Source organism: Megascapheus bottae, chromosome 3 (assembly GCF_031878675.1).
Source record: "Megascapheus bottae isolate mThoBot1 chromosome 3, mThoBot2.hap1, whole genome shotgun sequence".
Lineage (NCBI taxonomy): Eukaryota > Metazoa > Chordata > Mammalia > Rodentia > Geomyidae > Megascapheus > Megascapheus bottae.
The window spans coordinates 45,299,168-45,312,307 of record NC_143511.1 but is presented as its reverse complement, the minus strand read 5'-3'; the positions used below and the strand labels follow the sequence as shown (position 1 = coordinate 45,312,307).

General features: G+C 40.8%; 1 protein-coding gene across 2 annotated transcripts in view; it reads left to right on the top strand.

Moving 5' to 3' along the window:
• The window catches only part of Ttc39b (tetratricopeptide repeat domain 39B), a 96,569-nt gene that overhangs the window by 29,590 nt on the left and 53,839 nt on the right, over window positions 1–13,140 (top strand). The window contains exon 1 of one of the 2 annotated variants that reach the window (XM_090330016.1): window positions 3,572–3,798. The exons of the other annotated variant lie outside the window; for it this stretch is intronic. The gene's annotated coding sequence lies outside the window, so the exon portion shown is untranslated. Of the gene's footprint in view, window positions 1–3,571; window positions 3,799–13,140 lie in introns of those variants that run through there. 2 annotated transcript variants of the gene reach the window in all.

The following is a 13,140-nucleotide window of genomic DNA, read 5'->3' as shown; positions in this document are numbered from 1 at the left end:
ATTTTTCCAGATAGAAGGTGCATTAATTCATATACATTGATACCCTTTCACATGTCTTGGTCCCCATTTCCCTCCCCCCCACCTCCACCCCTCATCTTGTTTTCCCCCCTTCCCTATCCAATTTCAAATAACCAAATACAAATATATGCGATATATCAGGTAACGAAGTGAGATACTGTAACAATATGAGATAACCAAGGGATAGCAAAAGAGATGAGAGATAACATAGTACCTTAAGGACAACAATCATTCATTCGTGGGGCTTGAACTCTGGGTCTGGGTGCTGTCCCTAAGCTCTTCAGCTCAAGGCTATCATCCTACCCCTACCACAACCCCACTTCCCATTTTCTAGTGATTAATTAGAGGTAAGAGTCTCACATTCTTTATTGTCCAGGCTGGCGGCTGGCTTTGAAGTGTGATCCTCAGATCTCAGCCTCCTGAGTGGCTAGAATTACAGGTATGAGCCCTGTGCCGGCTTGAATTTATTTTTAAATTCTCTGCTCTCTTTGGCTCCAACTTCTCTCTAGACAAATGATCCCTCAATTTAAATGTCCCAGACTAAAGTCTTGGTATCCACTTCCTATCCATATGGAACTTTTCCCTCCTTTAGTCTCTGTAAATTTCTGCACCTGTCATCTACCATTTGCTCAAGCAAGATGCTTGGGAGACAGCTTTCATCCCTTTCCCTCTCCTTTAACTTCCATACCCAGGTCTGATGATTTCTACCCCAAATGTATTCCCCATCTATTCTCCTAGTTTCCCCCCACATTCTCCCCCTCTATTACATTACTTTAAGTTACCATCACATTAGGGGTTGGCTAATAATAGCTGAGCTGTTTTCCTGCTTTCTTTGTTCTCTGTCTTCCATCTTTTCAACTGCATCCCTTCATTCCTTACATAGCTGACCAAGTTATTTTTTTTTAAGTTTTTTTCCCCCCAAATCCTGGAGCTTGAACTCAAGGCCTAAGTACTGTCCTTGAGCTTTCTCAAAGCTAGTGCTTTAGCCCTTGAGCCATAGCACCACTTCTAGCTTTTTCTGTGTATGTGGTACTGGGGAATGGAACCCAGGGCTTTCATGCAGGCTAGGCAAGTACTCTACCATTGGGCCACACTCCTGGCCCTTTAAAAGAATTTTACTATGAGCACAGTATTTCAAACACATACCCAAAGTAAAGGGGATAGTAAACCACTTATATGTTCATTAAAGAACTTCAGCAGTTGTCAACTCCATACCAGTCTTATTTCATCTGTAATAGATCTTTAGATTACATTATTTGCTATCGAGTCTGAGCAATCATATTTTATTTCTGCTCTGAGTCAGGTAAGGGGAAGCCTGACATGGGTTCCTATTGATGACCAGACTGCTGGTTTCTCCTCCAAGCTTTGCTTCAAATCCTGTGTGAGCAGAGACAGATTCAAGTGCAGAGACAGATTAGGGTTGAGCCAGGTGTGAACTCAGGTGCTGAGAAGAACAGACAAAATGTGTGAAGAAATCTCAGTGGCTGCTCTTGCTCAAATCTACCATTTCTATGTTCATAAGGTTCTCTGTAACTTTAGCAAACTGTCTGGGAACTCTTATCCTGGCACTGCCTCCTTTGTACACAAAGGTGTGTTTGCTTGCTTGCTTTCCCTTCCTCCCTCCGTCCCTCCTCCCTCTCTCCTCCCTCCGTCCGTCCGTCCGTCCGTCCCTCCCTCCCTCCCTCCCTCCCTCCTTCCTTGCTTCCTTTCCAGTTGTGGGGCTTGAGCTTAGGGCCCAAACACTGTCCTTGGGCTTTCTCAGGGTTAGAACTCTAGCACTTGAACCGCAGCACCACTTCTGTCTTTTTCTATGTACGTGGTACTGAGGAATTGAACCTGGGTCTTCGTGCATCCTAGGCAATCACTATACCACTAGGCTATGCTCCCAGCCTCATCTTTGTGATTTCTGTCTTGAAGTGAGCTAAAGAAGCCAAGGCAGAGCTAGCAACACTTAAGCCCTGATACCACTTACAATTTTTTTTTTGTCGGTCCTGAGGCTTGAACTCTGGGCTTGGGTGCTGTCCTTGAACTCTTCAGCTCTACTACTGAACCATAGTGTCACTTCTGGTTTTCTGGTGGTTAATTAGAGATAAGAGTTTTGAGGCACTTTCATGCCCGGGGTGGCTTTGAACCATAGTCTTCTGATCCTCTGCCTCCTAAGTAGCTACAGGTATAAGCCACTGACACCTAGCAACTTACAGATATTTTAATTTGTACTACTTGAGCCCATGCCTCTAGCCTTGCTTTATTCTTGGACCAAATCCTCCTGATCTTAGCCTCCTGAGTAGTTATGATTATAATCATGAACCACTGGTATCAGTACCCTGCAAAAAATACATTAAGCCCAGTGCCAGTGGCTCACATCTGTTTGTCTAGCTACTCAGGAGGCTGAGATCTGAGGATTGTGGTTTGAAGCCAGCCCAGGCAGGAAGGTCAGGTAAAACTCTCATACCCAATTAACTACAAGAAAACGGAGGTGTCACTGTGGCTCAAAGTGGTAGAGTGCTACCATTGAGCGAAAAAGTTCAGGGACAGCACTCAGGCCCTGAGATCAAGAGATCACGCCCCAAGATTGACCAGAAATGAAAATAAAAGTACCATTGAACCAGATACTGATGGCTCATCCTTGAATCTTAGCTACTCAGAAGGCTGACATCTGAGGATTGCAGTTTGAATCCAACTAGAACAGGTAAGTCCATGAGACACCCTAGTACTGGTACTGGTGTTCTCTTTCTCTCTCTCTCTCTCTCTCTCTCTCTCTCTCTCTCTCTCTCTCTCTCTCTCTCTCTCTCTCTCACACACACACACACACACACACACACACACACACACACAGCAGGGGGAGGAGGTTTTTTTTTTTTTGCTTGAACTCAGTGTCATGATCATTTGGCTTGCTTGCTCATGCTTGGTACTCTACCAGTATAGCCACACCTCTAGCGCAGTTTTTTGGCTGGCTAATTTGAGATGGAGTCTCAAGGACTTTTCTGCTGGGCTCGTTTGAAACATAATCCTCCAAATATTAGCCTCCTGACTAGGTAGGATTGCAAACATCAACTACGGTGCCCAGCTAAAAGTGCTATTTCTAACTACATTGATGTGACTGTAAGGTGTGTTTGATTTAATTAAATTTCACTGATTTATCTTTTGTGCATTTAACATTAGATTAAAAATTAGTGTTTAGAAGTATTTAGAAAAAAGTGTTTAGAAAAAAGTCTAACCTGAGAATAGCAGTCTGTTCTTATTTTCCTTAAAGCCAATGTAATTCATTTTATTTCTTAATCGGTCTTCTTTCAGATGGGAGATGAATCCCTAGATTAGGTGAAAAACCATTAAAAGATTTTGCAGTTTTTGTAAATCCAGTCCATTTGTATTCTCCTAGCCTGTTTCCCCAGGATAATTAAACAGTGATGGATTAGAACTATGCTGCAGCAGAGATTGGGGGGGTAGGGGGAAATCTCCCAGCATCCCTTCCTGCGGAAGCAGCAGCTACAGCAGTGTGTGTAGCTGCCACTTTAACTGACATGACTTAAATTCTACCCTGCAAAGCTCTGGGATGCTGTCAGCTGTCTTCGTAACTTCTCTGCCAGTGCCTGATAATTGAGAATCTCATTGGAGAACATGGAATAAAACAGAAATAGAAGATTTTTTTTTGTAGGTTTTTGCATTGAGGTTTATCTCTGCTTTTTGTTGGCTTAAAAAAAAATCTGGTTCGACAGTGGAAAAGACATCTTCATAGTGGAACTGTCTTCATTCCTCCAAAGTTACAGCTGCTCTAAACCTGTGAGTACGTTGTATTTATTTAGCAGTTCCTGGGAGCGTGATTACAAGGTTCTCTTTAAATCTGTGAGGTTTAAGAAAAGCTATGTACAAAATTGGAACTAGAGTTAAATTTCACTGGAGACCTGCAGGTTTTGTTAGATAACATTATCCTCATTAAATGCTTCATGTCAGCTTTGCTAAGGCTTTCCCCCATCCCCTTTTTTCTCACTCCCTTTAACTTTGTAAGGGTGAGTGCAGTAATGGGAGAAAACAGTGCCTCCTGCTGCAGCAGAGGGTCTGATCTTCCTGGGATGCCATGGCTGACTTGCTGCAGCAAGGTGTGCTGTGGGGGCTGCAGAACAATGGCAGGGGGGAGGAGGCTTCACTTTGTATTTACAGTGTTTCTTTCATATCCTCTGCTGGTTTCTTTGTAGTCTTTTATTAGGTGTTGTGAGGGCAGTTAAAATCTTAAAGATTAGCAAAGTGCTTTACCTTCAGAAATAGCCCATGCTGATTACCCTAGACCTTCACCCTGAGTGTTGAGCTAGTCCTTTTGAACTGATTATAGTAAATGTGAGCCTGGCAAAAGTGACCTTTGCATGACCATCCTTTTCTAATTGTGCAGCGGAATCAGTGCGTGTGTTTGGTGACGCAGACCTTGAAAGTCTAAGCATCTGCCCTTAGTCATCATGTCCCACTTTTCTCCTTTTGGAATTCAGTGGAGACTCAAATGGTATCTCTGCTGAATTCCGAATGAATGAATCCTGAGCATTTTATAAAGATAAGAGGTTAATTTCTGATTCCTACCATCACTCCCATATGTTGTTGATTTGCCTGTTTTTTTTTTTTTAGATGAAAGCCTGATTATTTTAGTGAATTGATTCTTACCAGTTGGTTACTGATCTCCTTTTACTTAAAACTTCCACTGAAGTGATTTTCAAAAGTTAGTATGTTCAGAGTTGAGAAGTCAAAATAGTTTTAAACATCAACTGGCAGGAGTCATCTCTGTAGATACAGAATATGTTTGAGTTAGGCTGACATATTAAATGAGCTTTTTGGGTGCCAGTGTTTTGGTTGACTTCCTGCAGTGTAAAATAAATGAAGGATTTTTAAAAATAAAATTGTTCTACCACCCAGAGATTAAACATCTGCTGTTTTTTATTTTTAACCATTTTGTCATACCTAAGTGCAGCAACTTTGAATTTAATTAGGAAGGCTTGCTAAAATTAGGAAAGTCTGCCTTAGACTGTCAGGGGTTTTGTATTCATTCATTCAAATGTTTATGTTTATTATAAAATATATAATAAAATACTATATTTGATCTCATGGGGCAGGTTAAGGAGGCAGTTGAAAGGAATTACCGAATAATTTCTTTACATTTGTGCAAACTAATTTTTTTTCAGTTGTTGAAATATAGGTACTTTGTGGCCAAGTATATAACAGACATAAATAACTTGCAACGAATTCTGACCCAGATGTGCTGTCCAGATCTTTCAGAAAGCTTGAGCTGGAAAGAGATGTTAGAAATAATCTATCAAGTGCTGAATTTAGATCAGTAAGAAATGGACCTTGTTTAGGAGGAGCTCAGTCTACTGGGAGAGGAAGGGAAACTGGGTTCTTTCATTCTGTGTCTCCATTTTTCCTGTCTTACAGAGACAGATTCTTCTAATACGTTCTGTGCCTGGCCCAGTACTTATGGTTAGTTTTCTTTTCATTTATTTGCATTTATTTTATGCTAAATTTATTCTCTTGCCATAAGTTTTTGTTTCTTCAGTTTCTTTTGGGATACCTTTTTCTTCTGTGCAACTTCCTCTTCTGGTTTAGAAACAATTTGCTCCTTCTCAGTAAGGATCATCTCAATGTGGCACGGGGAGCTTATGTATAGGTTAATCCTACCCTGGGCTCTATAAGTTCGGCAGCGCATCTTGGGTGCTTTGTTCACCTGGATGTGTTCAATGACCAGGGAGTCTGCATCTAAATCCTTCAGTTCAGCACTGCTCTCTGCATTCTTAAGCATGTGCAGCAGAAATTCAGCATTCTTTTTGGGCCACCTACCCTGTGTCCAACCCCACTGTTTGGCCTGGGCACACCTGCCAACTCCACCATTGTAACACCGAAATGGCACACGTTGCTTCTTTAATGTTACGTCTTTCAGATACTTTGTAGCTTTCCGGATATGCATACCTTTGATGGCCTGGGTTGTTTCTCTGGTGTTCTTAAAGTGAATGGGAAGATTTGAGCCTCTTGACTTGCATGATTTTGTAGGGTTTTCTGGGTCTAGAGAGTAGCGAACCATTTTCACAGGTCACCTCAGGCCGCTTACAGGAAGAGCTTATGGTTAGTTTTTTAATTTTTCTCTTTAAATCTATAATAACTGTCTTGCCACTGTGGATTTACAGATGAGGAAAATAAGGTGTACAAAGGACAGATCCATCACTCAAGGTCATTCAGAGTCTTGGTTGTAATGGCACTGTGTTGGTAGTTGATAAACCTGTGTTCCTCAATTTTATTATATGCCTTAGCTGTAGGTTGGTTGGGGAGCTTCCTACTTTTCTGCAGTACACTTCCAAAGAGCATATATCATGAAAAAAGAACGATGATTAGTTCTTTTGGCCTTATGCCCAGAGATCTTCCTAACATTTTACACTTGCTTTCCACTTGTTAACACTACATTTACATGTTTGTTTTTAGCTTGTTTTAGAAAGGGCAAGGATGAATACATATAGGCATATTATGCTTTAGGGGCAGGTCAGTTGAGGAACATGGAAAATGTATTTTCCAGAAAAAGATCAAGAATTAGGATTTCTTTTTTCTTTAATTTTTTTTTTCAGCTGGCTGTGGTGACTCATTGCCTATAATCCTAGCTACTCAGAAGGCTGAGATCTGAGGATCAGGGTTCAAAGCCAGCCAGAGCACAAAAGGACCTGAGACCCTTATCTCCAGTTAACCTCTAGAAAATGAGAAGTGGGGCTTGGCTCAAGTGTAGGGCCGTAGCTTTGAGCTGACAAGCTCAGGGACAGTGCTCAGGCCAAGTTCAAGCCCCATGATCCACAAATAAAACAAAACAAAAAAACCCCCAAAAACCAAAAAAAAAAAAAAGTGATTGTCATAGTGATGTATAGCAGTGTTACAGTTACATTTGTATGGTAGTGAGTACATTACTTCTTGAACACTGTTACCCCTTCCCATGTTTTCTTCTGCTTCCCTCCTCCAGGATGTTTGTGTGTGTGTGTGTGTGTGCGTGTGTGTGTGTGCGTGCACGCGCGTGCGTGTGCGTGCATGTGCGTGTGCCAGTCCTGGGGATTAAACTCAGGTCCTGGGGCTGTCCTTGGACACTTTTGCTTAAGGCTAGCTCTCTGCCACTTGGGTCACAGTACCACTTCTGGCTTTTTCTGTGTATATAGTACTAAAGACTCGAACCCAGGGCTTCATGCATGATAGGTGAGTACTCTACTACTAGGCTGTGCACCTGCCCTAGCATTCCTTTAATTCAGGTTGCGATCATCAGTGTCAGTAATTTCCCACAGAGCTAGAGTGTTCATAGTTACACAGAGGACTTGTCCCCCGATAGTAACTTGGAATACTTGCTGGACAGTTAGTATTGGTTATTGGCCCAGACTGTGGCTGAAATTGTTTCCCTGGGATGTTTTTCTCTGGGTGGTTGCTTGAGCTTCCTCCTAGCCTGGCAATGAGGTCCTAAGGTTTAGTATTTTCAGAGGCAGAAAATAGAAGCCACTAGTCTTTAAAGACCTTGGCTGCCAACTTAGCACAGTATTGTCTTGGTCCATGTACATGCACAGACTCCCCAGCTCAGAAAAGAGCCATACTCTTTGATGAGAAGAGTGACAAGAATTTGTGAGCATCTGTTATCTGCCATACTTCCTCAGTTATTAGTTCTCAAATCCTTAATTCCTTTCCAACTATGTTATTGCAACTTAAAATCTTCTCCCCACCTTTTACATTACATTTGCACTCTTTGTTAAGTAGGTACCCTTATTTTGTATTCAGGTGGCTCTCATTTTACATAACACTTGTTTTTCCAGAGTTCCTCCTATCAGTTCTCTCTCCCCCTTCTCCTTTCTTCTCTTTCTCCCTTGTCCTGTCTCTACCTTCTCCTTTCTCTCTCTCTCTTAATCTCTCTCTCTTCTCTTGCCAGTCATTGGGCTTGAATTTAGGGCCTGGGGATTGTCCCTTAGCTTCTATGATGAAGGCTAGCTCTGTACTACTTTGATCCACAGCCTTTTTGGTACTTTATTGGTGATAAGAGTGTCATAGACTTTCCTAAGTAATGTGACTTAGAACTGTGATCTTCAGATCTCAGCCTCCCGAGTACCTGGCACTACAGGCATGAGCTACTGGTGCCTGGCTTAACCTATCTTCCTTCCTTCCTTTTTTTTTTTTTTTTTTTTGCCAATCCTGGGGCTTGAACTCAGGGCCTGGGCACTGTCCTTGGGATTTCTCAAGGCTAGCAGCGCTCTACCACTTGAGCCACAGCACCACTTCTGTTTTTTTTTTTTCCGTGTATGTAGGAATCTAACCTAGGGCTTAGTGCATGGTAGGTGACCACTCCACCACTAGGCCCCACTCCTGGTCCCACTTTTTTTTTTAAAATTTTTTAGCGTTATTTGAAACTTGATGTGGCATACATTGTATTAACTGTTCATCCTCTTGTGTCACCCACATATTGATTAAGACTATTTATTGTGTCCTTAAGATTGCGCAGGATAGGCTTGTGTATGTTAGATTCCTCTATATTACATCAAGACATTAAGCAGGTGTGTTTTCCCATGTCAATATGTGTAGGTGCCCTAAATAAAATTCCTGTATTGTCTTTCTTCTGGAGAATATTGCTTTGCCAAAAACTCCAGTGACAACCTAATGCGGAAAGCCATTTTTTATTGTTGTTGGTTGTGAGGCTTGAACTTGGGGCCTGGGCCCTGTCCCTGAGTCTCTTTATGCACAGGGCTAGTATTCTACCACTTGAGCTACAGTACCACTTCTGGTTTTTTTGAGTGGTTAAGTTAATTGGAAATAAGAATCTCATGGGGACCATTCTACCCAGGCTAGCTTCGAATCATGATCCTCAGAGCCCAGTCTCCTGAGTAGTTAGAATTTACAGGTGTGAGCTATGGGCACCTAGCTAGAAAGCCAATTTTTTTTCCCCACTCTTACCTCCTGGTTAGTTTTTTTTTTTCCTTTGCTAGTCCCAGGGCTTGAACTCAGGGCCTGAGCACTGTCCTTGGACTTTCTTAAGGCTAAGCTCTATCACTAGAGCCTCAGCACCATTTCCAGCTTTTTTTCTATGTATGTGGTACCGAGGAGCTGAACCCGGGTCTTCATGCAGGCTAGGCAAGCACTCTACCACTAGGCTAAACTCCTGGCCTGCCCTCTTTTTTTAATGCTTTTATTTATTTTTTATTAAAGAATTTATTAACATTGATTTTTACATCATATTTCAAATGACAAGTTTAACAAACAAGTGTTCAAGAAGGGAATCTCTATATACAATCACTGGCACTTAGTTTTTAGAACTTAATCAAAATTAGGCTAAGGGTTTGTATGTCATAGATACACATTAGTTTATGAAATAAAACATTATGTCTATAGAGTCATAGGTTTTTATGTCTATATAGTTATGTTTATATTTCCATTACCATTTCCATAGCATTGGTATGCAAATATTGAGTCCTCGCTCTTGTACTGTTTGGATCTAATAGCCATATATTAAGGATACCATGTGCCTTTTGTTCCTTAGGTCTTGACTTGTCTCACTCAACATGATTCGCTCTAGATTCATCCACTTCCCTGCAAATGTCATTATTTTATCTTGTCTGTTGGCTATGTAAAATTCCATTGTGTGTGTGTGTATATATATATATATATACCACATTTTCTGTATTCATTCATCTGCAGTAGCGCATCTGGATTGTTTCCATCTCCTGGCTATTGTGAATAGAGATGAACATAGCTGAGCAGGTGTCTTTATCATATCTTGGGTTATGATGTTCAAGGTAGATGCCCAGAAGTGGTATGGCAGGATTGTAGGGAAGGTCTATTTTCAGTTCTTTAAGAAACCTCCACACTGCTTTCCAGAGTGGCTGAACTAGTTTACAATCCCACCAGTTCCTTTTTCTCTACCAACCCTGCCAAATGATTTTAATTTTTTAAATTGTATTCTATTGTTGGGATAATGTATAGAGGGATTACAGTTTTATTCATCAGGTGGTGAGGGTGGGTACATTGTTTCTTGAAACTTAATACCTCTTATCGTGTTTTTGTCCCCCCTTCCCTCTCCCCTCCTTGCCCTCTTTCCTATCAAATTTGTTTAGTAGCTTTGGATGTATCTTTTGCATCTTTCCACTCTTGTGCTGTGAACCTTAAAACAACTTTAAAAAATAGAGTCCATTGAAAGCAATAATAAAACTATGCTAGGGTTGGAGGGATAGCTCACTAGTAGAGTGATTATCTAGCATGCACAAGGCCCTGGGCTTCATTCCCAGCAATTCCTACCAATAAAAGCAAGACATTAACCAAAATTTCTGTGGCCCTGGTGATTTAATCAGGTAAGAAATTACTTAATTGTGCCGATCTACTACATTCACTGACGTATTCAGAGAGATTTAGGTATTTAGTTAAGGAAGATCAAACAGTATATGAATTGAAGTGAATCTTATGCAGTTTACTTTTCTGATATTTCATCAGTCCACAGGTGTGGAAAGTCTTTTGTGATCATTCAAGTGGCATGAATGGATTTTTTTGGTTGATCATTTTAGATTAGTGGGTTATAGAGGATCTTACTTGAAGTCATTACAGGTGACTGCATTTTAGAAAGCAGGGAATCTGGGGACCAAGACTTAAATTTCTCATTATCTTCTTAGTGAGTGCGTGGAGCCTTCCCATTATCCAGCAAACCAGGACCTAATGTCTACTAATGTCTAATGTTTTTTTTTTTGCCACCTCATTTCCTTAACGTTAGCTTAGAGGTTTTTTTTTTTGTTGTTTTAACAATAGCAAAACCATTTTGTATGTTTGCTTTCATAGCTGAATAAATATAGTATACCAACTATGAAAATGGCTACAAATTGAAGAGTTTAAGAAGATTTTACTTTGCGGCTTAATTAGTTGAATTTTATATGCTGCTTTTTCTGTTTTGGTTTGGTTTGTTTTTTTGCTAATAGATGCTTTAGAGAAAGCCCTTGTATGTACAAAAAGCTGCTTATTTGTGGCTGGGTGTCTGTTAATATATGTCTAGATATTTTCTGTTATCTACATATTTGACAGACAATGTCAAGGAGGAAGAGAATATTTGGGACAATAGCACTAACGGCATTAATAAAAATTTCACTCATTACTAAACACTCATTGAGCATCTCTGGACTAATAGTTCCTGTCTTGAAGCTCACAAGCTATTCACTGCAATCGAAAAGTAGACCAGTAATCATACTTGATGAGTCATGTTATATACTCCGTCCAGCAAAGTTCAGAGGAGAGATACTATTTATTCTGAGAAAATGACTTTTTTTTTTTGCCAGTCCTGGGTTTTGAACTCAGGGCCTGGACACTGTCCTTGGGCTTTCTCAAGGCTCTACCACTTGAGCCACAGAACCATTTCTGGCTTTTTTTGTATGCATGTGGTACTGAGGAATCAAACCTGGATCTTCATGCATTCTAGGCAAGCACTCTACCACTAGGCTAAACTCCCAGCCTCTTGAGAAAATGATATTTGAATGAGTTTTTTTTTCTCCCCAACCATAGATCACAAGCTGAATAAAAGAAACTTACTTAAAAAGTACTTGCTATTTTTTTGTTTTAGCTTGCAGTATCCTAAAAGAAATGGTGAACTACTCCCCAAAAGGGTGTCACCCTAAAAACCTGCATTTGCTCTGTGTCCTGAAAATTATCTGCATTCTTCCTTGGAGAGGCCATCTGAAGTTGGCAAAACACAGCTTTAGTAGCCCCAAACACAGTGTTAGCAGTCCAACCGCTGCCTGATGGCTGCAGGAAACATTAGGCAGAATTGTTGAGTAGCAGTACTGTCTTGGTCTGTCTAATGGGAAGTTCTTGGCTCTGGCCACTTAATACTTCCAATAACCTCAGCTCCACTTCCATTCCAGTACATTTACGTGATGTTTCAGATTAAAAGGTGATTTTACAAAATGGAATACATCTCTTTCTTTTAAAATGCCTGTGAGGCAGAGACCAGGCAATGATGGCTCTGTCTATTGCTTTTGCAGTTGGGGCCACTGAGATCCAGCGAGGTTGAAGGGGGTCCAAAGCTGGGATGCTTATAGATGACATTCTTTTTGGAGTGATTCAGGTTTTAGAGCAGCTGAGGAAGAATACATGCTCAGTGACATGGACATTTAAACTGGGTATCAGGCCTGTAGCTCTCTTCTCAAAGGTTTTGTCCCTCTTCTTCCAAGATGAGGCTGGGCTCAGGAGGGAGCTCTGGTTTGGGAAATTCTCTCTCTTTACAATGGCCGTTTCCTCTTGCTGCTTCTGGACTGTGGGTATGCCGTGCCTGAGGATTTGGCAGTCTCTTTAGTGCTGGTTGACCCACAGGAGTACTGTGTCCAACGGCCACTCCCATTTGATCCCTGTCACTAAACTATCTCAAACATTTTTTATTTTGTGCTAATTCTATACTTATAGAAAAAGTATAAGTATACAGACAACTTCTGAATAGCTCTAATCCAATGTTGATGTTTTGCCACATTTGTTTTATTGTTTAGTTTATATTAAGGTATTACTTTTTTCTGAGTCATTTGAGTATAGGATACAGTTCCAAAGATGGTCTAGAAGACTGAGAGGGTCCTAGTCTTTCTTCTTTCAAGTTAAAAAGTTTGTATTATTGAATTTTTCCTTTCATTAAACTAACTTTGAATGTATTCTCTCTTTGGTGGCTTTCCTTCCCCCCCCCCCCCCCCCCATCCTGTAACTCAGGACCTGGGTACTGCTTTGCTCAAGGTTAGTGTTCTACCATTTGAGCCGCAGCTCTACTTCTGGATTTCTTTTGGTGATTTATTAATAAGAGTCTCACAGACTTTCTGCTTGGGTGGCTTCGAATCTTGATCTGTAGATTTCAGCTTCTTGAGTAGTTAGAAATATAGGATTGAGCCACTGTTTCCCCTTCCTTATTTCCTTGGCTTTTTGTTCCTTGTTCTGTAGTTGGTGTTTGAACAGTCTATGTAATATTACATATTAGGTAGTTCTGGTCTAATCTGACCAGAGGTGGTAGTGGTATCTTCAGTTGTTCCTTTTTTTCTGTCTATTCATTCATTGTGATTGAAAGTTTCTACTTGCAGGATATCATAGAAGTGTTGTGATATAGTTTTGCCTTTAAGAAATTTGTACTTAGCTGAA